This window comes from Suncus etruscus, chromosome 8, assembly GCF_024139225.1.
Source record: "Suncus etruscus isolate mSunEtr1 chromosome 8, mSunEtr1.pri.cur, whole genome shotgun sequence".
NCBI lineage: Eukaryota > Metazoa > Chordata > Mammalia > Eulipotyphla > Soricidae > Suncus > Suncus etruscus.
This window is the reverse complement of record NC_064855.1, coordinates 95,032,596-95,055,207: the sequence shown is the minus strand read 5'-3', so window position 1 is coordinate 95,055,207 and position 22,612 is coordinate 95,032,596. Positions and strand designations below refer to the sequence as shown.

Sequence of the window (22,612 nt, the reverse complement as noted above, 5' to 3'; positions counted from 1 at the left end):
GCCAATATTGTCAAAATAAAAATAAAAAGAATTGAGAACTCCATAAAAAATAGTGAGAGCAGAGTGGTATCGGAGTTGTAGGGGTGTGCCTTGCAAGCAGCTGACCAGGACTGATCTGGGTTGGAGGCTGGGGCAGGTCCTGCCCATGCTGCCCACTCATTTCAACTACATACTAAAGACAGACTTATGTGACTTGATGTGACCTTTTTTACAAAATGCTCCCTCCGTGGGGCTGGAATGCTACGCAGCGGTAGAGCATTTGCCTTGCATTGGGCTGACCCAGGATGGACATCAGTTCGATCACTGGCATCCCATATGGTCCCCAAGCCAGGAGCTACTTCTGAGCACAGCCAGTAGCAATTCTGGAGCATCACTGAGTTTAGGCCAAAAATCAAAAACCAAAAGAATAAAAATACTCCGTCCAATCTGGTCAGTAGATATACATACATATTTACTAGACAAATAGGTGAGTTAAAAGGACTCTTCATAATTCAAGTGGCCTTGTCCTGAAAGACTGGTTTGGTGTAGCCTCAACCCTAGCTTGGTCCCAGTCAGGATGCAGGGAAGTCTAGGCCCTATTAGACACTAGGGACTGGGACGAGTCAGGAAGGGTGAAAGTGCAGGGAGGGGTTCCAAATAGGGGAGGAGGAGTGTCTGGGTCCAGATGAAAGGAGATTTCCTGGCCCAGCCAGTCCCAGTCTGGAGTGGAATGTCTGCCCTTGATGGGCACAGAAGGGAGGCCTGAACTCTGCACACATGGTAGAAAGACGAGAGGATGTGCAGCTATGAGCACATCTTGGGAGGATTCCTGGAACGCTCGCACCCACTGGGCCAGGAAATCACCCCCACTGACTCTGTTCAGGGGAGCCAGATTGTTAACTGAAGGCAGAGCTGTGGTGAAGGCAGAAGAGACAACTGGGCAATGAGAATAACCTGAAGCCTTGCACCCACAGTGGCCACAGACAGACTGGCTCTGTGCCCTGAGGCCACAAGGAAACAAGACAATTGGCAGCCATGTGTGGACCACATGGACCCAGAGTAGCCACCTGGACATGAGGCCCAAACTGTCCTGGGCATCCTTCAGCCCCTTTCTTGCACATGACCCCCCTATGAATGAGCCATGTTCAGGTTCTTCATGACCCAGTGGCAGAAAAGAGAGCAGTGGGAGGACCCTCCAATAACAGAGCAACCTGGCTCACACCCTGTGCACACTGATGGCCTTGTCAGCCGGGAGACTATCCAGACCCCAACATGACCAGCAACTCTGCAAGCCAAGGGTGGCACTAGCCATGGCAATGGAGCTGACAAACTGCTAGTCCATGCTGAATGTGTCCCAGCCAGTGTTGCCTAGGGAGACTGAGCAAGTCAAGCGAGACCCTTTGCAAGCACCCTAAAGAAGCAGCAGGAAGAACAGCCTGGCAGTGGGCAGGGCCCTTACTCAGTCGATGGCATGGAAGGGCTGCGCACAGTAGTTTTCGTAGTGGCACACCATCCCTCCGCTGCAAGCAAAGGTGGGCCATGACACAGGGAATAGTCCGAGCTGGTACACTAATGAATTTTCATCCCACAGTAATAAATATTCATACTCCGCCCTAGGGTGTAATCTGATGATGGGATTAGTGTATGATTTCCTACTCGGTCTTTGTCTCCCACCCTAGGTATGGCTTGGTTTTTGTCAATAAGTGCAGGGGTCAGAGGAAAGTAGGTGCTCATTTTTTGGTCTTCTTCCACTAAGCTGCAGAAACTTCTTAGCAACAGGGTGCTTTGTGGTGGAATATTTGCTTGAGTGCTGGATATTCTAAACCTGTTCTTGCATTTCTTTATTCTGTGGATTTTTCTGCATCAATGTTGATTCCAGACCTGGGTCTCACCAGATCCTCGTTTTGGAACAAGGTACTCCGGTTTGAGATGTCACCTGAAATTAGTAATAACAGTGTCAAAAACAAATTCTCCCCATCTGAAAAACAATAACATTTCAAACTATACGGGTTTAAATATGGATTGCCTCAGTAAATTTAAGAAAGCATGCTCGGAGTATGGTCCTCTTTTCTGTTTTGTTTGCTAATACTTTGGTACCTGAAGTGATGTTGGCTGCTTGACTCAACAGGTCTTTATCACTGTAGCAAAAATCTATTTGAGTGCTCTCAATATTCACAATGGAAAATGTGGTTTGAAGAAAATTCTAAGGTTAAATAAAAGTCTAGATCACTCTGGAAAGAGAGTTACAGGAGTCACATTTTCTTATAAAATGCTATTCGGTAAAGGACAGTACACAAAAGGAAATAGGTAGGCAAGACTACCCCGGGTGGTTTTAAAACTTGTCAGGGAAGTTGAAGTTTAGGAAAAAAATGACTCAGGTATCTATTTCATGAGGAGCTATACATAGATTATTCAGGGAGTTATGGGGCCATATGCAGAATATGTGGAAAAATCGACAGAGGTGATTGAAAGGCAGGTTAGAAATATGAAACGTCTGCAGGGTGGTTATCTTCTCCTGGGTCTCCTTCTCCACTTTGGTGCTGCAGCTGCCGTGGGATCCCAAGGCCAGCTTCCTTGGCCTTGAAGTCCTTCTCCCTCTGCAGGCGGTACTATTTAATTTCTGCCTGGGCCTCTTCTTTGGCTTGCTTCAGTCTCTGATTCTTTCCCTTGCGGGCTTCCGACACCTTCTCGGCGGCCCTCTTCTTGGCCTGCAGCAGCTGCTGGATGCCCTGCGACTGGCTGGCCATGGCGCCGACCCAACACTCGCAGGCCCAGGCCCGGCGCCTTGCAACTCTTTTGTTTGTTTGTTTGTTTTTGTTTTGTTTTGTTTTTGATGTTATAAATTTTATTTTTCATGCTAAAATTTCAACAAATTTTATTTTGTCGTACACAGTTCAAGAGTAATGGTTACAACTGAATTAAATAAAACAGCCTTTGGGGGCATTTCTAGTTACATTACAATCATATCATGTTGTTATATAAACAGCCACAATAGTTACAATTACAGAACTGCTGAGCTCAGAAATTTCATGTGTCCTGATGGAGATCACTACACAATATAAACAATGTGCTATAACTGTCTCACAAACTATATGTTTATATATGTAGCAGAACAGGGAAGAGGTTCTGGATAACCTCTTGACCTTCATATGCGACATTCAGCCACACATCCATGAAAACTATCACATCAATAGCTAGGCAGAGAAGAGAGCCAGGCCTGTTCCGTGGCCGTCACATGCGTTCACGGGACACGGTACTATAGTAGAGCTTGAGTCTAGCTGTATGAAAAGGCATTAAATTATTTATATGGTGTTAGGTCCCTTCACTTTTCTGAAAGAATAGCAAACCTCTTCACTTTGTATAAACTTTTAGCTTTCCAAAGATTTCAGCTTTTGACCTCATTTTTCTTAGAAATTTAGTATACTTTCCTTTTCTGTGCCTTTTAGCTCAAGCAACATATTAATATGTGTCTTAGTACTGGATTTCTTAGATATAGTAAAAATAATATTTTTAAGAAAGAAAGGGATTAAATTTTTTTTTCCCTAAAGCTTTCTTGAAGGTCAGGGGCTTTATCAATGAAAAAACAGTAAATAGTTCTTTGTTGTTACCTGTGTAAAGCAGCAGCCAGACTTACACCAGCCTTCCCCAGCACAATGGATTCTAGTAGCATCGTCTGGCCTGCTTGTAGGATCTCTTCATCAGAATTCGTAGATGGTAGAATTTAAGAACCCGTGACATCTTATTACGTGGTGTATTGATACTCCTTTAGAAGTAAAGATTCTGTGTCAGGTAAAAAAAAAAAAAGAAATATGAAACGTCAATATCTATTGACAAAATCTTAGCTTTTGACAATGTCAATGAATGTTGGCAGGAGAAAGAAGTGTGTATACTATACTAAGGCAACCTTGCTTTTCACAAAATTTCAGTATCTCATCTAGATTCTCAAGGACTCAATCATCTTTCCTAAAGGTCATTTATTTTTGTACTATTAATAGTCTCTTATTTTCCCTCAAAATTGTTATTCCTATCTCATAAGTCGCTTCTCTTTCTCTTGTAACATGAGCCCAAATTATAACCATCTTCTTACATTATAGTTTTGTAAACTCTTTTGTGATAAAATTTCTGTGATTAAATTTTGCATCTATCTTTTTATCATTGTTTATAAATTTGGTTTTCAGGCTGCTAATGAAATATCAGAATAGGATATAAATAAAAAGTTTTCTTCTAGAGAAAAGCATATTTTTATTAATCCTGGTGAGTTTTTTAAAAAAGAATATACGAATTTAATGCAGATTTATGTCAGGGAAAAAGAAAAAAACTCAGCAAATGACCTAACTTCTGTAGTCTGAGAAGCTAGATAAATAATAAATAATCCCAAAGCAAATAGCAGGAAAGAAAAAATAAAAATTAGAAATGAAATTAATGACTTGAAAATCTGTAAAATTATATAGTGAGTGTAACCACGAGTTGGTTTGTCAAAAGAAGACACAAGATGGATAAACCCTTATTTAGTGTCATGAAGGAAAAAAGATAACAATTTTAACAACAAACGTAGAGGTAAAAGGGGAGTGATTACAAGAAATACAAAATATAAGGAGGTCATATGAGCAATTCAGAACATTGAAGCTAAAAAACCTAAAACAAACAAATGACTCTTTAGACTCAGATTCTCCCAATGAGGCAGAAAAGTAAACCTGAGACTGTATTTATGAGTAAGGAAATTAAAAGAGTAATTTTAAAATATTTCATGAACAAGGGTCCCGAACGGTGGAGCAGCATTAGGGTATTTGCCTTGTACACTTCTGATCTAGGACAGACTGTGGTTTGATCCACCTGTATTCCATATAGTCTCCCAAGCCAGGAGTATTTTGTAAGCATATAGCCAGGAGTAACCCGAGTGCCGCTGGGTGTGGGCAAAAAATATATATATAAATAAAAAGAAGTATTCCGTGGCCGGAGAGATAGCATGGAGGTAAAGCATTTGCCTTTCATGCAGGAGGTCATCGGTTCGAATCCCGGCGTCCCATATGGTCCCCCGTGCCTGCCAGGAGCAATTTCTGAGCCTGGAGCCAGGAATAACCCCTGAGTACTGCCGGGTGTGACCCAAAAACCAAAAATAAATAAATAAATAAATAAATAAATAAATAAATAAATAAATAAATAAATAAAAATAAATAAAAAAAAAATAAAAAGAAGTATTCTAAGAAAAAAAAGCCCCGGTAGAACAGATACAATAGTGAGACATCTAAAATGTTGAGAATCATTGCACATTTTTCTCAAGTTCTTCAAAAATGTCAGAGACATTAATCTTTTTGAATGGCCTCTATGAAGCCAACTTTATCTAATAAAAAGCAAATAAATAGATCAACAAAAATGAAAATGATAGACCAATATGATTGATGAGCATTAAAGACCAATATCCTATATAAAGCTAAAATTTTAGAGGGGTTTTGAGCCACTCCAGGCAGTGCTCCAGGTTTACTCTTGGCTCTGCACTCAGGGATCACCCCTGCAGTGATCACACCATATGGAGTGTTGGGGATCAAATTCAGATCTGCTGAGTGTAAGGCAAGCACTCTACCCACTGTACTACTGTTCTGGTCCAGAAAAAGGTTTCTAAATACAATTTTTAGATGCAATCAATAATTAAGCTAAGATATTTAAAATTTCCCTTTAACATATATGAAAATGCATCAAGAATCCCTAGGAATCAAAAGTCAATAAAATATTAATATATTAAAAAGTATAAGTCACTGATAATAAAAAAGACACCAAGATATAGAAACCCTTCCGTTTTCATGAGTCAGAATAATTATCACAGTGAAGTCCTACCTAAAGCACTGTACACATTTAATAAATTTCTATCAAAAATGTTATGATATTCTTCAAGAAATTTAAAAATTTCTAATAAAATGTATATGAAATCATATATTCCTGGCTCTGCACTCAGATAACCAAATAGCCAATAACTCAGCCTCTAATAACCAAGGTAATTTTGAGACAAAAAGAAACGGAAGTTTTCAAATTGTACTTTATATTATACTATAACTCTGTAGTGTATTTAGTAAAGCTTCAAATTATACTTAGAAAGTTGAAGTCAAAACTGTATAAAGATAGACTCATAACAATTACAAAATTGAGAAGCCAGAGACAATACCTCTGATTTATAGACAGATTTATATTTATTACATAGACAATAAGTATATGAAGCAAACCAGGAAACCCATTGAGCAAATACTACATAAAAAGCAGCATGTGTTCCATGTCAATCCCTTTGCACTAGGGTGGGAGGGGCATGGAGGGAGGGAGGGCAGATGTCTGGCTTCCAGTTCTATACCAAATCTTTTTCTATTTTGGAGGTATGCAGTTTGAGGAGAACCAGACTGAAGGCCTTCTCCCTAGCCTGGGTGTGCTGGGAGCATTGGCAGGCTCGCAGCTGTCCCCCATTTTTCCCCCTGGACTCCAGGCCTTCCCTGAGTGCCAGCCCAGGCAGCCAGAAAGGAAGGTGCTGGGTGGACTCTAAAGAGGTCCCCAGGCTTTCCCCACCCCTCCCCCTGCACTAAAGGGGAGGGGCATGGGAAGGAGGGAAGGCAGATATCTGCTTCCGGTTCTGAATCCTTTTCTATTTTAGAGGCTAGCTCTTGCAAACATGGGGTTTGGGGAGACCCAGTGAAACTCCAGGCCAAAGGCCTTCTCCCTAGCTTGGGGGGGGTGGGGTGCTAGGACATGCTGCTTTGTGCTGTGTTGCACTGGGGAAGTTACTGGCTATTTTTTTTCTCACTGATCTTCATGTTTAAAACCTTTTGGAGTTGAGAGCCCCCCCATTCGTACAGAATATAATAATTGTATTCCCTATGCTTAATTTAAGTTTTGCATATGCAGAATATCTATCTTGTATCCTGCCCTTTCCCACCACCCTATAATCTCATTTCTAATCCTACATGTTCTCACCTCCAATCATTACCCCATATTTATTTACACTTTTTACCTTGAATAACTTTTATGTATTTCCTTAACATATAACTCTTAGTAAATATTCTCTTATACAGTGACGCTTTTTCCCGTTTTGTTTTTCTCTTTGTGATCTACAGAATCCCAGTAGTTCAATCCCTCAGTTTAAAGCTTATGTTAGAACCAAGTCACAGGGATTCTTGAACTTGTTCTAGCGGCCCCCATATGCACCAATAACGCCATGTGGCATTATACCTATTTTGCATAGGCTCATTAAAATGGGAAAATACTACATACAAGCAAGTTCTTACCTAATAGAGATAGGAACACACAAGTCTTGTAATCAATGGGACCTTACACCCTGAACTTTGTCATATTGACCTGTCTCAGGCCTCAGAAGAATAAACATTTTCAATTCACCCCTTAACCAGGGATGCAATTTACAAAGCAACAATGGTTGTCTTCAACATCACCTGGAAGCAATCCTCTACCAGGGAAGACCCTACCGTTGCTCTACCTTTAACCTACTCAAAAGAGATTTCCCTTAACACCCAGAAGACTTAACAACAACAAGGACCTGCTTTCAGGACAGGGCTCTCTGCATTGCTCTCTAATTGTGAGTTGAAGTGTCTTCAGCTAATAAAATTTTAGTAAAATTACCTGTGCTTCATGAGTTAAATCATTTCTCCCTCTGCCCTCCCCCATTCTCTCTCTCTCCTCTCTCTCCTCTCTCCTCTCTCTCCTCTCTTCTCTCTCTCTCTCTTTCTCTCTCTCTCTCTCTCTCTCTCTCTCTCTCTCTCTCTCTCTCTCTCTCTCTCACACACACACACACACACACACACACACACACAAACCTTTGCTCTGAATAATATTGCTCTATATCAGGTACTAGGCCCTGAGTTCAATCTCTAGATGACTTGCCTTTTCTGCCCCAAAGCAAGCTTGCTGACAGAATGTTTATGGTTAAGTTTGATACTATATTTGGCACTGCTATATTCGTATATTCATATAACACTAATTCAATTTTCAATTCAATTTACAATTGAACTTTTTACCTGGATTAAAAAATTACAGCCCAACTGTGAAAAATTGTGAGTGCTGCCTGTGTGTGTCTGTCTACTGTCCTCTTGCGTGAACCTCTTGGGAGTGGGCCGAAAAGAGGCTACAGAAAACTTGCTCTCCCAGAGGCCAATTATAGGGCAGGAACGCCAAGGAACTGCTCCATAAAGTGAAAACTGGCTATAAGCAGTACTCTGCAGAAGCCAGGTCCCCTGTTCGTGATGTCAGGCTGGGAAAATCCACAAAACTACGCCTGCCCAGAGGGGCCCAAATGTGAAAAATTGTGAGTGCTGCCTGTGTGTGTTTGTCTACTGTCCTGTTGCGTGAACCTGTTGGGAGTGGGCCAAAAAGAGGCTCCAGAAGAGCACTTAAGCTCCGCATCACTATGCGGCCGTGCGCTCTTTCTAAGAAAAGAACACCATCGCAACAAGAAGAAAAAAATCACACTAAGATCTGTGCTGGATCACTGAAGCCCAGCATTTCTCTCCGGACTCTCTTCTCTGCTGCGTGCTCGGGCCTAAGATTTGATCCTGTGTGAGGCTTCATCCATGGAGGACTCCCCTTCCTTGGAGGCAAGTCAACCCATCCAGAAAGGGCGGAGCCAGAGGAGTATACTGCCTCCATCATTTAGTCAATGAATACCACCACAACATATAGAAAAACCCACAATACAAGTGTGACAATGGGGAAACAACGCAGGCCAGCATCAGACATAGAGAATGAAGATGACAATTCTGAGGACCAGATAATGACCAACCAATTAATCAACCTCTCAGATAAGGACTTTAGACTAGCAATATGGAAGATGCTCAACGAACTCAAAGAAACCATGGATCCAGTTGAACAGAACACTAATAAGAACCAAGAATATATGAAGACAGAAATCACAAAACTCCAAACTGAAATAACATGTCAACTAACAGGCCTGAAAATCTCAGTAAATGAAGTGAATGACAAAATGGATAAGCTCTGGGACAGAGTATCAGAAGCTGAGAATAGATTTGGTGCTGTGGAAGATGAGATAAATAACAATCCCATACAGCAGGAGATATTGGAAAAAAAACTTAAAGCAAATGAACAGACAATGGAAAAATTAGTCAAAGAATGGGAACAGATGAAAATAGAAGTCTAGGATAAGATAAACAGAAACAACTTAAGAATCATTGGAGTCCCAGAGACCCAGGAAGAAAATTTCCAGGAAGAATCAATGGTCAAGAATATCATTAAAGAGAAACTTCCAGAGCTAAAGAATATATGTGATCAAATCCTGCATGCTTGAAGAGTACTAACCAAAAGAGACCCCAGAAAAATCACCCCAAGACACATCCTAGTCACAATGACGAATCCCACAGATAGAGACAGAATTCTGAAAACAGCAAGATCAAAAAGGGAAATTACATTCAAGGGAGAATCCTTGAGATTTACAGCAGACCTTTCACTAGAAACACTCAAGGCCAGAAAGCAGTGGTGGGATATTGTGACAAGACTGAATGAAATGAATGCTTCACCTAGACTACTGTACCCAGCAAAACACATTTTCCAGTTTGACGGAAGAATACATGGTTGCACAGACAAAAATCAGCTCAGACACTTTACAGACTCAAAACCAGTCTTAAGAGAAAAACTGAAAGACCTAATTTAAGACAAGACTAACCAAAAGACACACCAAATTTTGATATAAAGATGGCATTAAATCCCAGAACAATTCTTTCTCTCAACGTCAATGGACTAAATGCACCAGTTACGAGACACAGAGTGGCTAAATGGATCAAAAAACTCAATCCAACTTTCTGCTGCCTACAAGAAATGCACCTGAATAGTCAGAACAAACATAGACTCAAAATAAAAGGCTGGAGAAAAATTATCCAAGCAAACAACACCCATAAAAAAGCTGGAGTGGCCATACTAATATCAGATAATGCAAACTTTATACTCAGGAAGGTTGTAAGGGACAAAGATGGACATTTTATATTAATTAAGGGGTATGTAGAACAGGAAGAAATAACTCTCCTAAACATATATGCACTGAATGAGGGGCCAGCAAAATATTTAATACAATTGTTGACAAATCTGAAGAAGGATATCAATAACAACACAATAATTGTTGGGGAACTTCAACACGACTTTGTCAACAATGGATAGGTCAACCAGACTGAAACCCAACAAGAATATACTAGACCTGAAAAGAGAAATGGAAGAAAGAGGCCTAGTGGATATATAAAGGACACTCCATCCCAAAAAATTACACCCCTGTATTTAGGTCAAAGAACTTCTGAGAGAGAGTTTTGAGATGTCAAAATAAAAGTTTAAGATAATAAAGAAATGTCCTACCTCAGGGGTCTCAAACTCGTGGCCCGCGGAACATTTGTGGCCCATGGCTGGCCTTCAAATATCACAGTATTCGCGATTATTTGCTTACCGGATAATCGCAATAAAAATAGCATTAGTAAGAAAAAAACCACATTAAACATTCGCATACCCTGAGCAGTTCTGTTCGGGTATGCAAATGTTTAATGTGATGTTTTGCGATTTTTTTCTTACTAATGCATTTTTATTGCGAATATTCAGTAAGCGAAATCCTTTGTGCGGCCTTGCCTCACACGGACTTTGCCTCCTGCGGCCCCCAAGTAAATTGAGTTTGAGACCCCTGTCCTACCTGGAGTAATTTAATATGGCCGTTGTAGAAATATTTATAAGATTTCTCTGCCTGTGAATTCAAAACATTCCCTGGTAGACCCGAATTCTCTAAATGTTTATGTTCTACAATGTGGTGGTAGACCAGTTCTCTGCTCCCTCGTGACACCCTCAAAAGAGCCACTTACTTTTTACCATGGTTCCTGATCAAAGGCATCACATTTATGGTGACATCTTTTTCTATACCAGTTAAAAAAGACATAGATAGAACCTAAGTAATAGATAGAATAGCTTTAGGTACTAGGATCTAAAAATTAGAAGGAAAGTCCTCAGAATAGGCCATAACAAAATTTTGCCAACTCTGCAAATATCCAAATATAAATTGACTTTCTTCATCAGCATCTCTTAGTAAGAAACACACAAAATTTAGGTTGAGAAGAGAGTCACATGAAACTCAAAATGTACCCCAATTCCATAATAATAACACACTCTAACCAAACCCACAAAATAAACAGAGCCTCACAGCTGTGGGACTTTTGAAACAATTGACCAAGAAAGAAGCAGCTAAAAGAAACAAAACCATCGATAATTAAGCAGATGAACACAATTGTGCTTGCACTCCCAAAGAGTTGGATACATGTCTGTTTCAATCATTTTGTTCCAGCTGTTTGTAGATAATTAATTTAAATTTGCTAAGTGCATTCTTAATACAAGTAGATGGCAAGTGTGTATTCAGTTATTAGGTAATCAGGCATTGCCAAAATACAGAATATAAAGAGTTTTTTTTTAAATACTCCTATTTGTACATCTTTACAGGTAGTGGAACTAACTTACGATCTTTATAACTAGTACTGTTTTCTTTAGCACAGTTTGAATTACTTATACACAACATAGAATCCTCTGGCATTTAGTTTTATTTTAATGTCTGCTGAGCAGTATTATTCTCTACAGTATTTAGAATATGGTACAAATTACTTGAAACCATTAATGGCATGGAATGTAGCCTCACCTGGGAAAGACAGTGAAAGGTGTGAATAGAAACAGGTAAAGGACAGGAAAGAACTAGAAAACAGGAAAACAATTAGTAAAAAATTATATAATTAGAAGTTGAACAGGCACTAAAATGTTTCCTGCCGAATCTGACTCAACAAGCAAATTATGCATTCCGTTCAAAGCAACATTAAGAACCTGTTAAGTATCTAAGCATCGTGGACACCTATTAAATGGAGCAGAAAATAAAAGAAGGGTACCAAGTCATTCCTCACAAGTTTTTTAACCTTGTGGCCAATCCACTAGTCACAGTCCATTTTGCTACACTATTCATTGCCAGCACATCTAATAGGGTTACTCATCAACAAAGCAAGAAAGAAAGCTCCTCTTTCAAATAGCAAAGCATTTTTTTTCATTATAAATAATGTGTTTCTTTAAGATTAAGGCCGATTTCTCATCAAAAGTGTCCTGAGTGATCTGACACTAGGATGCTGAACTCTGGATTTATCAAAGTCCATTGAATTATATGTTAAATAGAGTAAAATTTTAAAGTATTTAAACAATAAACACATAAAAATGTACTCAGAATATATATAGATGAAATTCAGATTGGACAACTGAGTCTAGTCAAATTAAAATATTTGCGATAGGGGCCAGAGCAATAGCACAGCAGTAGAGCACTTGCCATGCACAGGGTTGATCCAGGACCAACTGTGGTTAGATTCCAGGCATCCCATGTGGTCTCCCAAGCCAGGAGCAATTTCTGAGTGCATAGCCAGGAGTAACACCTGAGCATCACCGGGTATGGCCCCCCCAAAAAACAAATACACAATAAATTTGCTATAAATACATTTAAGTTGTTGGAATAAAGAAAGGATTTGTCATTTTGTAATTTTGTAAACTGGCAGTTTTATTGTTAATTATAAATTCAAAAACTTAATAATACTTAAATTACATTACAGTCAGAAATTTTGAATCTCTAAATGAGTTATATACTAAGGTCCTCCACAACTGGGAAGTTTCTTTTTCTGCCTTTTTTTTTTTTTTTTTTTTTTTGGTTTTTGGGCCACTCCCAGCGGTGCTCAGAGGTTACTCCTGGCTGTCTGCTCAGAAATAGCTCCTGGCATTCACCGGGGCCATATGGGACACCAGGATTCGAACCAACCACCTTTGGTCCTGGAATGGCTGCTTGCAAGGCAAACACCACTGTGCTATCTCTCTGGGCCCTGTTTCTGCTTTTTAACAAGCTTTTTTTTTTATCTTTCTGGAATTAAAAAGAAATCGTAAAAAAAAAAATGTGTCTTTAGTGGGCTGGAGTGGTAGCACAGTGGTAGGGTGTTTGTTTGCCTTGCATGTAGCTGACTTAGTATAAATGCAAGGTTCGATTGCCAGCATCCCATATGGTCCCTGGAGCCAGGAGTGATTTATTATTTCAGGAATTGACATACTGCTATTATTTATAAATTTCTCCTTCCCTTCACTCACATCAAGATCAGGCACTATGGTGTGGGAGAGGTAGTACAATGTGTTCAGTGCTTACATGTAGCCAACCCAGGTTTGATCTCTAGCACTACATATGGATCTCTGAGCCTTACCAGGAGTGCTACTTGAGTACAGCAAGGTATGATCAAAATCAATCACTACATAGATAAATAAAAATAAATCTCCCATCCAACCCCACAAATAGGGAAAAAAAAAAAAACAACATTGTGGACTGGTGAGATGACTGGTAGGCAAACTGGAAAAATTTTTCCAAAGTGACTTGGTTTTCTATGCATCTATTAAGAACTTTAGACAGAGAAGGGAACACTTTGACAATAATATTTGGCAATGATTGCTCTGACAAGAACTAGGAATTGAAAGGAAGTAAAGTGATAAGTATGGTAGCCCTTCAGTAATAGTACTACAAATCACAGTGCCTAAAATGGAAAAAAATAAGGGAGAGAGAGAGAAGAGAGAATCTCTGCAATAGAGGAGAGAAGTGGGGTGGAATGACAGGAGGGTCACTGAGGAAATTGGTGGTTCAGAAATGAACACTGGTGAAGGGATGGGTACTGGAACACTGTATAACAGAAACTTAACTATCAACAACTTTTAACTCTATTCTATAGTGATTAAATAAAAAAATTAAAGGATTTAAATGTAAATAGGTGGATGTTTCTGAATGAAATTCTATACTTTTTTCTAAGAAAATAAAATTTAATATGTAATTTTTACACTTATTTAGATTTTAGTTTACATTGAATTTTAAACAATGTAATTCCTACTAGGCAATGTATGTTTACATATACATGCATATGCACAGATGTGTAAATATAAGTATATAGCTTATAAATATTTATCCATGGTTATATAAGAATAAAACTGCTTTACAAAGAGGAATAACTTCTTACATCAAGAAACACTTTATTTCTATAAACAATAGTCTAGCAATGTTTCTCATTCTTTCAAGTATGTAGTCCTACTCAAAACGTTAATATATATTTCTTAAACCCTCTCTATATGACAGTAGTTTTTACCTTTAATGTCAATGAGTTGAGACCACACATTAATGAACTAGAACTACCAAGAATTTAGTGATTTTTTAAAAATGTCTTTTTCTTTCTATAATCCACTTTGATTCAGTTACTCATCAAAAAATACTAATCAGTTCTTTTAACTATCTCTCTGAGAGACATATCACAACAAAATTTTTAGTAGCTTAAAATAATGACCGTTTATTAAAGCACATAAGCTCTGAGATCTCTGCCAGTAAGGAATATAGCTCAACAACACTCCACTTGCCTTTATATATTTAAGGCCCAGGGTTGTTGGACCCTGAGATCACAAAGTAAAACAATGACACAAGAAACATAGGAATGGTTTAGCTTGGTAGGAAAAACTCAGAGCTTTCCAAAAATTATAATCAAGCTAGTGAATGGGATTTGCTCATCTAAGTTCTTCCGTGTTCATAGGATCCATTCACACACAAATTCACACTCGTGGGTGTTTCAGTAAGTTTCAAGTCCTCCCTAAGAGTTGACAAGAACCTCAGTTACAAAATAGAATTGGATCTCCACAGAGATACTCATGATACAGCTTTGACTTCTCTCAGAATAAATGAGGGGAAGATGGGGGGCATTCATGGTGAGAAGATTGCACTGGTGATGGTGGGTGTTCTTTTTTTTTTTTTTTTTTTTTTTGGTTTTTGGGCCACACCCTGTGACGCTCAGGGGTTACTCCTGGCTATGTGCTCAGAAGTTGCTCCTGGCTTCTTGGGGGACCATATGGGACGCCGGGGGATCGAACCGCGGTCCGTCCTAGGCTAGCGCAGGCAAGGCAGGCACCTTACCTCCAGCGCCACCGCCCGGCCCCAGGGTGTTCTTTTTTAATAATTGAAGTCCAACTACAGGCGTTTTTGTAATCATGGTGCTTAAATATATAATTTAAAAAAGAACAATCAATAGATGAATGGCTAAAAAAAAAACGGTGGTACGTGCTCGCTTTGGCATCACATATACTAAAATTGGAACGATACAGAGAAGATTAGCATGGCCCCTGTGCAAGGATGACACGCAAATTCGTGAAGTGTTCCATATTTAAAAAACAAAAAACAAACAAACAAACAAAAAAAAACGGTGGTAAAAGAACTAATGGAATATTATGCAGCTGTCAAGAGAGATGAAGTAATGAAATTTTTCTATAAGTGGATGTACATGGAACCTATGATATTCAGTGAAATAAGTCAGAGTAAAAGAGATAGACACAGAATAGTCTTACTCATTTATGAGTTTTAAGAAAAATTAAAGACATTATTGTCATAAGGCCCAGAGACTATAGGATTAAGGGCTATAGAGTTAAGGCTGGAAGGAGTGGCTCACAATTGGAAACTCACCACAAAGAGTGGTGAACTCTCTTAAGAAACTAAGTACACTAACTAGCATGACAACTAGCAAAATAATGTTAAAGAATGAGAAAGGTAGAATGCCTGTCGAGAATACAGGCAAGGGTGCAGGAGGGGGCATTGATGGTGGGAATGTTGCACTGGTGAAGGGGATGGATTATATTTATGACTAAAACCCAACTACATATATGCTTGTAATCACGGTGCTTAAATAAAATTTATTAAAAAAAGAAAAAATTAAAAAAAAGTTGGATACGTATGTGTGTGCATGTGTAAGATAGAGAATGAAAGGGATTGTAAGTTTTTTTGTTACCTGATCTTGGATGTCACATATTGTGACTGCTGTCATATTTTAATGGTAATATAGATCAAACCAGTTACAATATAGGAAAGTTTAAATGGAGATTTACTATCAAGAGGCAGAAAACTAGTAAACATATTGAATACTATTTAAATTATATTCTAAGCACTACTTACTTTGAAAACTAAAATTGAAAGTTCCTAATAATGTTTTCCATATACATAATTACTATAAATATTTTAGTATATATGTTTTAGGGCTTTTTAAAGATATAAAATATATACCTCTGTGTATTCCATGCACAGGTAATACTCAATTTAGAGAAATGTATTGATGCTAACAATTCTGTTTAAAGAATTTTCTTTTGTATAGCAATCAATAAAAACCTATTTTTTCAATCATAAATAAATGAAGTTTAAGTGTATGGATTAATGTAATTAATAAAATATGTGTCTTTAGTAGGGCACATTCAGCTATACTCAAGGCTTACTCCTGCACTCAGTGATCAATCCAAGTGGGTTTGGGTGACCATAGATAATTTCGGTTCAAACCCAAATAAGCATTTGCATGCAAGGCAAATATACCTTATTTGCTATATTATCTCTGCAAGTCCTGTAGTAAAATGTTTAATATTTATATGTATGCCACTTCTAGCTTTTTTCTATTAGTTTACTTCAAAATATTTTACTGCATAAATCATAATAAAATCTTGTAGTGTTATTTTTTCAAAAGCAAAACTAAAAATAAATGTAAAATATCACAAAGCAAATTTTAGAGATATATATTTGCTTAAAACAAAGCAAAAATGTGGAATTAACAATTTCTAATTATCTTAATTTACATTCTACAGTGTGTATATAAAATATAGTGAGTAAAATGTGTGTAGTTTTCTCCCACTTGGATAAAAGAAAGAGAATGAAAGAAAAAATGAAGGAAGTAAGGGAGAAGGAAGGAAGGAAGGAAGGAAGGAAGGAAGGAAGGAAGGAGGAAGGAAGGAAGAAGGAAGGAAGGAAGGAAGGAAGGAAGGAAGGAAGGAAGGAAGGAAGGAAGGAAGGAAGGAAGGAAGGAAGGAAGGAAGGAAGGAAGGGGAAGGAAAGGAAGGAAGGAAGAAGGAAAGGAAGGAAGGAAGGAAGGAAGGAAGGAAGGAAGGAAGGAAGGAAGGAAGAGGAAGAAAGGAAGGAAGGAAGGAAGGAAGGAAGGAAGGAAGGAAGGAAGGAAGAAAGGAAGATGAAGAAAAGAAGGAAGGAAGATGAAAAGGAAGGAAGGAAGATGAAGAAAAGAAGGAACTAATGAAGGTAAAAAGGAATGATCAAATGGATGAAGGAAGAATTGAAGAGAAAAAAACAAGGAAAGAAACAAAGAGTGAGTCAGTCTATTATTTGAACCCAAGGAAAGTTAGGGCTATAGCTAAAATTTAAAAACAAAACAAAAAAGACAAAACAGTTCTTCCCCACACCCCTTTTGCCAGTTAGCTCTATCATCCTAATCATGCACATAACCTCTGTCATGTGACAGTATGTATCTGAACCTACTATCGCATGCTCCCCACCTTAAAACAAAAAACCCTAGGACTTAGATAGGACAGCTTCAGTCTTTAACCCCACCACTATCTATCAGCTAAGCCTATCAAGTCTGGGTCTTACAGCATGATCATACTCTCTTATATGGGCCTAATCTTGCATGACTAAGACAGATCCTAGATAGAAAGTATGATCTCTGATCAGGAACTTTCTCCAAGAGTAGTATTTATAAGTTCATTGATTAGAAGTGGTATTTTTTTAAGACATAAAAAGTTTAAGAAATTTCTGAATAATGCTAGGAAAGGCATTGGGATGATTGTGAATATAAAATTTACTTTATTTTACTTTACTTATTTATTTATATATATACATATATATATATATATTATATATATATATATATATATATATATATATATATATATATGGTTTTAGGCCTCACCCTGTGACATTCAGAAATTTCTCCTGGCTAGTAGAACCTTATAGAATGCCAGGGATCAAACACAGATTCATCCTGGGTCCATCCTGGATCAGCTAGAGCAAGGCAAACGCCCTACCGCTGGGCCCTGAAATTTAATTTAAAAAAAAAAATTACTTTACCAATGTCTTTACAATACTTTGGCTTTCAATGTGATCAGTCTCAATTATTCATGTTAATATTTTAGATATTATCTTTGGAAAAATTAAAAAACTGCTTTATATAATGACTTTTAGGAAAGACAATGAAATTATCTGAGCCAACAACACTGCCATGACATGGAGTAGCAACTATTTAGATGCAGCTTTTCATAAACGGCATCTGGAAGCTGGTTTTCTGTTGTACTTTGGCTGGTAAAATTCATTTTTCTGCTAAATATAGGCCTATGTAGACTACACATTTAGAATTTGGGTTTTACCTTAGAAGGTCAAAGTAGGTGTGGAAGTGTCATAAAATAGATAGTGCTCCAAATTCCACTGGCACCAATAACAAGGCCCAGCTGTGCCTACTAAACTCCTCATAGACCGCAATTCAGACCCTGCATGAAGTCAGCCAAATCTCATTATTCTTCATAACATCTCAAGTTTGCTCTACGTTCTATTTTGGCACATAACAGATGTATCAATAAATGTTGGATTTTTCAAATTACTTGCTCATGTCTTGACCTGAAACTATTGTTCCATCACAACTCTATTGAATATCTGAAAACAAAGAATGAAAATTTCAGGTATTCTCAATTTCAATACCATCTTATTCATTAATAAAATTAAACAAAAATAGTGTTAAGTGTTCTAGATTTCTTTTTATTTTTTTAAATTTGATTGATTGATTGATTAATTTGTGGGCCACACCCAGGAGTATCCAGGGGCTACTCCTGGCTTTGCACTCAGAAATTGCCCCTGGCAGGCAAGGGGACCATATAGAATGCCAGGAATCCAAATGGATTCTTCCCTAGTCGGAGGTATGCAAGGCTAATGCCCCATAGCTGTGCTATCAGGCCCTGTTCTAGATTTTTTTTTTAAATGTCCTCTTCAAAAGTAGCTTATGGTAGCATTCTTCATTTGTGAAAGTATGTTGTGTTTTGTTTAGTTTGGGGACCATACTAGGAAGCAATTGGGGGTGACTCCTATCTCTAGGCTCAGAAGTCACTCCTGGCACACTTGGGAGTCCATATGCAATGCACATATTGAACCTGGGTCAGCTGCAAGCAAAGAAAATGCCTCATCCACTGTACTATCGCCTCAGCTCTAATTTTATTTTTTGATTTTTGTGTTGTACTCAGGGGTAATTCCTGCTTCGGGTTCAATCCTGACAATCAATAATTAGGGTACAAATGTGGTACTAGGGATTAAACTGGCATAGGTCACATGTCCTCTGAAGTGTGCTCTGACCCCTAAAATATATTTTAAGAAATTACTTCAATAGAACACTTAAATCTATGCAGCACTGTAGCTGATCAGAAATCTTTTTACATAGCTAATTTTCACTGTTTTCGGTTCCTTGATATTTGCCTTATTTTCTTTTTGAGTGTGTGTGTGTGGTTGTGTATATGTGTGTGTGTGTTTTGTGTGTTTTCTAATGTATTCTTAAATTCATCAGTCACTGAGCTGGTGACTCTTGGTCACTCTCTGATCATCATATCATTGATGGTTACAAGGAAGTCCAGCCAAGAGTCAAGGTCAGTTGCACAGACTTTGTTATTAGTCAATATCCACATTAGAGCCAACTGCTTTCCTAAAGACTATCATCACCCAGACTGTGTTGCTTGCCACCTTAACATTCACCTTTAAGAACCAGAAAATATATTTTAAAAAATTTCTAATTTCTAAATTGGTCATTTCTAAAACAGTTTATGGCAAGCATTTGATTCAATTTTTGGAGCCTTTATCCAATTCAAATTTTACAACACAAATACTACTCTTATTCTTTCTTTTATCCAGGAGTTTAATTGAACTAAAATCATTCAGTCAAATACTGCCTCTATGTAAATGACCAAAATTCAGAGTTGTGGTTCATCCCTTCTCTTTTACTGTCTTTTTCCCTTCCTTGGGGGTTTGATTCTATTGTGATTCTCTGTAAAGATTTATAGAAAAGACTGTTACAGGAGCCGGAGCAATAGTGCAGCGATAGGGCATTTGCCTTACATGCAGCTGACCTAGAATGGACCTTGGTTCGATCCCCAGAAGTTTCATAAGGTTCCCCAAGCCAGGAGCCATTTCTGAGCCCATAGCCAGGAGTAACCCCTAAGCATCATCGAGTGTGGCTCAAAAACAAAAACAAAAACAAAAAGACTTACAATGAGACATTGGAATATGCACTAATCTGTTCACAGGACCTTGAAAAGCATGTAGCTAATTCACTTAAGTATTTAGAAAGCTGGGGGGCCGGAGAGATAGCATGGAGGTAGGGTGTTTACCTTACATACAGAAGGTCAATGGTCCCCTGAGCCTGCCAGGAGCGATTTCTGAGCTTAGAGCCAAGAGTAACCTCTGAGTACAGCCAAAAAACAAACAAACGAACAAAAGAATTTAGAAAGCTGTTGTTTCATATCTTATTGTCTAAGACAGGTCTAAGCCTATCAAACAATAATAAACATTAGTCACTAAAGGGGAAGTCTACTGTACCTTTTAAAAAGTCACTCAAAAAGGACAGAAATTACCTTTCAGATCAAACTGACACCTAAAGCAGATTTACATTGCAAATATATGATGAAAAGGTAATTTGACCAAGACCAATCTTTTGCTAACCACCTTTCTCCTCCATCATATTTGTGATGGGAATAATAGTGTCCTGGAAGTTTTGATATTCTCACTCATCTGCTATTAGGTTTCTAATCATTAGAACAGGTCTTGGTGTTGAGCATGACCTCATAGTAGTACATGACACACACACAAGACATTTACATGATGATTTCCATTCTCAGTCACTTTCAGAAATTTATTTTGACAAGCAGTGGAGTGACAAGGACAGGAAATGAATCAATAGCATTTTGAATTTTATCAATGACCAAACCTAAAATTTAGTGCTAGTACATGAAATTAACTGTTTTTTGTTTTTGTTTTTGTTTTTTTGTTTTTTCAGTTAAAAACGCCTTCAGTTGAGTCATTCGTTATTGCTTTGGATTGTACTTTGTCATGTGATAAAATTCCTAGCTTCAAGATTGATGCTTACAAAATTTAAATTAGAAGTTGGTTGTGGGGATATGGCAATGAGAAGGTATGGAGCCGGTGGTTCTTCCCATGACAATATGCTTCAAGAGTGGAAAAACCCTGAATCTCTTAGGCCACGGGAATTTCCTTCCTTCCCCAATACTTACTGTTCCTATACAAAAAAAAAAAAAAAAAAAAAAATGGTGGGGTAACACCAAGCCCTTCCACTGCATCACTTTTTCTGGTTTTCATTTCCTTTATTTTTTTTTTATATTATCTCACTTCTCTTTTTTCTTCCACTTTTTTATTTCTTTTTCACTTCTGTGGATATTATTCAGTGATTTTTTTTCTATTTTAGTAGTTGATACCAAGTTTTTTCTTCTCTTTTCCTTAACCTTCTTATCTCCAACAGAATAGCATAACTTGAATCATTCAGCCTCATTAATTGAGGGGGGAAAAGAATGATACCAGGACCAGCCATATGAACATGTAGTGTAAATAAAAAATGACCAGACTGGAACACCAAAACAGAATAGATAACCAACTCTATAACAAGCTGTAAGTTGGAGATTAAGTTACACTAGGATTCTGGGGGGTAAAGGAGGGATATGTGGGAGACAGGCGGGGAACAGGAGTGGAGGGAGGAAAACATTGGTCGTGGGAAAGACCTTCATTCATTGTCACTTTGTACTGTAAATAATTCTGTGTAATGAACTTCAGTCACAATAAAAATAAAAGTAAAAAAAAAAAAAAGAAGTTGGTTGTGGGGAGATGATAGCTATTTTTATTTCTCTACCCCACCCCAGCCTCCCCAATGATAATTATATTTAAAGTGTTCATTAGAAATATTTTAAATACTTAACAGTTTTTAATTACTTGATTAAAATATTATAAAAATAACCTTCGGCTTCTGTTTCTCATCCCTAAAGCAAAATAAGCTTGCTCACTAAAATACTACGTAACAGAAGCAATCTTTCACACCCAATCTTGTCTTGATTTCTAGAAGCAGTGTTATGTCTAGATTTCTAAACAGAAAGGTCATTTGTTAAACAAATCTATTTTATTTATATGCTCCAGATTAAATAACAAATATGTGTTGTGGAGCTGATTTTTAAGTCAAAACATATTGTGGAGGTTTTCCAGTGGTAAACATATTCAGGAAAAGACATTCATTCATTTTGAAAAGAAAGCTCCCTAAAATATCATGTGCTGTAGCTAATTTGCAACAACAAGCACTGTAATAAAAAGTATATAAAAAAATTCTGGTGGGCCCTGAGATATAAGCACATGCGGTGTTTGCCTTGCAAGCAGCCGATCCAGGACCAAAGGTGGTTGTTTCGAATCACGGTGTCCCCATATGGGACACCGTGCCTGCCAGGAGCTATTTCTGAGCAGAGAGCCAGGAGTAACTCCTGAGCGTCGCTGGGTGTGGCCCAAAAACCAACAGAAAAACAAAAAACAAAAAAAAAAATTGGTAACAATACTAAAACCACCCTGTGGTAAACAAAAGGAATGAAATATTTCCTCAGAACGGTTCTCAGTGGTAAAATAGGACCACCAAAAATCAGGTCACTTGATTTTCCTGACCTAAGAAAGTACTCAGTATACTTGTAATGACAATTTTGAAAATATGATAAATGAGGGGGCCGGTGAGATAGCACAGTGGTA

At 38.0% G+C, this 22,612-nt stretch overlaps 1 non-coding gene and 1 pseudogene across 1 annotated transcript; one reads left to right on the top strand and one right to left on the bottom strand.

Annotated features, from left to right (window-relative positions):
- Positions 1 to 1,820: 1,820 nt before the first annotated feature.
- Positions 1,821 to 2,726, bottom strand: LOC126015989 (V-type proton ATPase subunit G 1-like; annotated as a pseudogene).
- A 12,362-nt stretch (positions 2,727 to 15,088) lies between these two features.
- LOC126016945 (U6 spliceosomal RNA) lies at positions 15,089 to 15,195 on the top strand. Its single transcript, XR_007498627.1, has one exon. It is a non-coding gene; the product is annotated as a U6 spliceosomal RNA (small nuclear RNA).
- Positions 15,196 to 22,612: the final 7,417 nt, after the last annotated feature.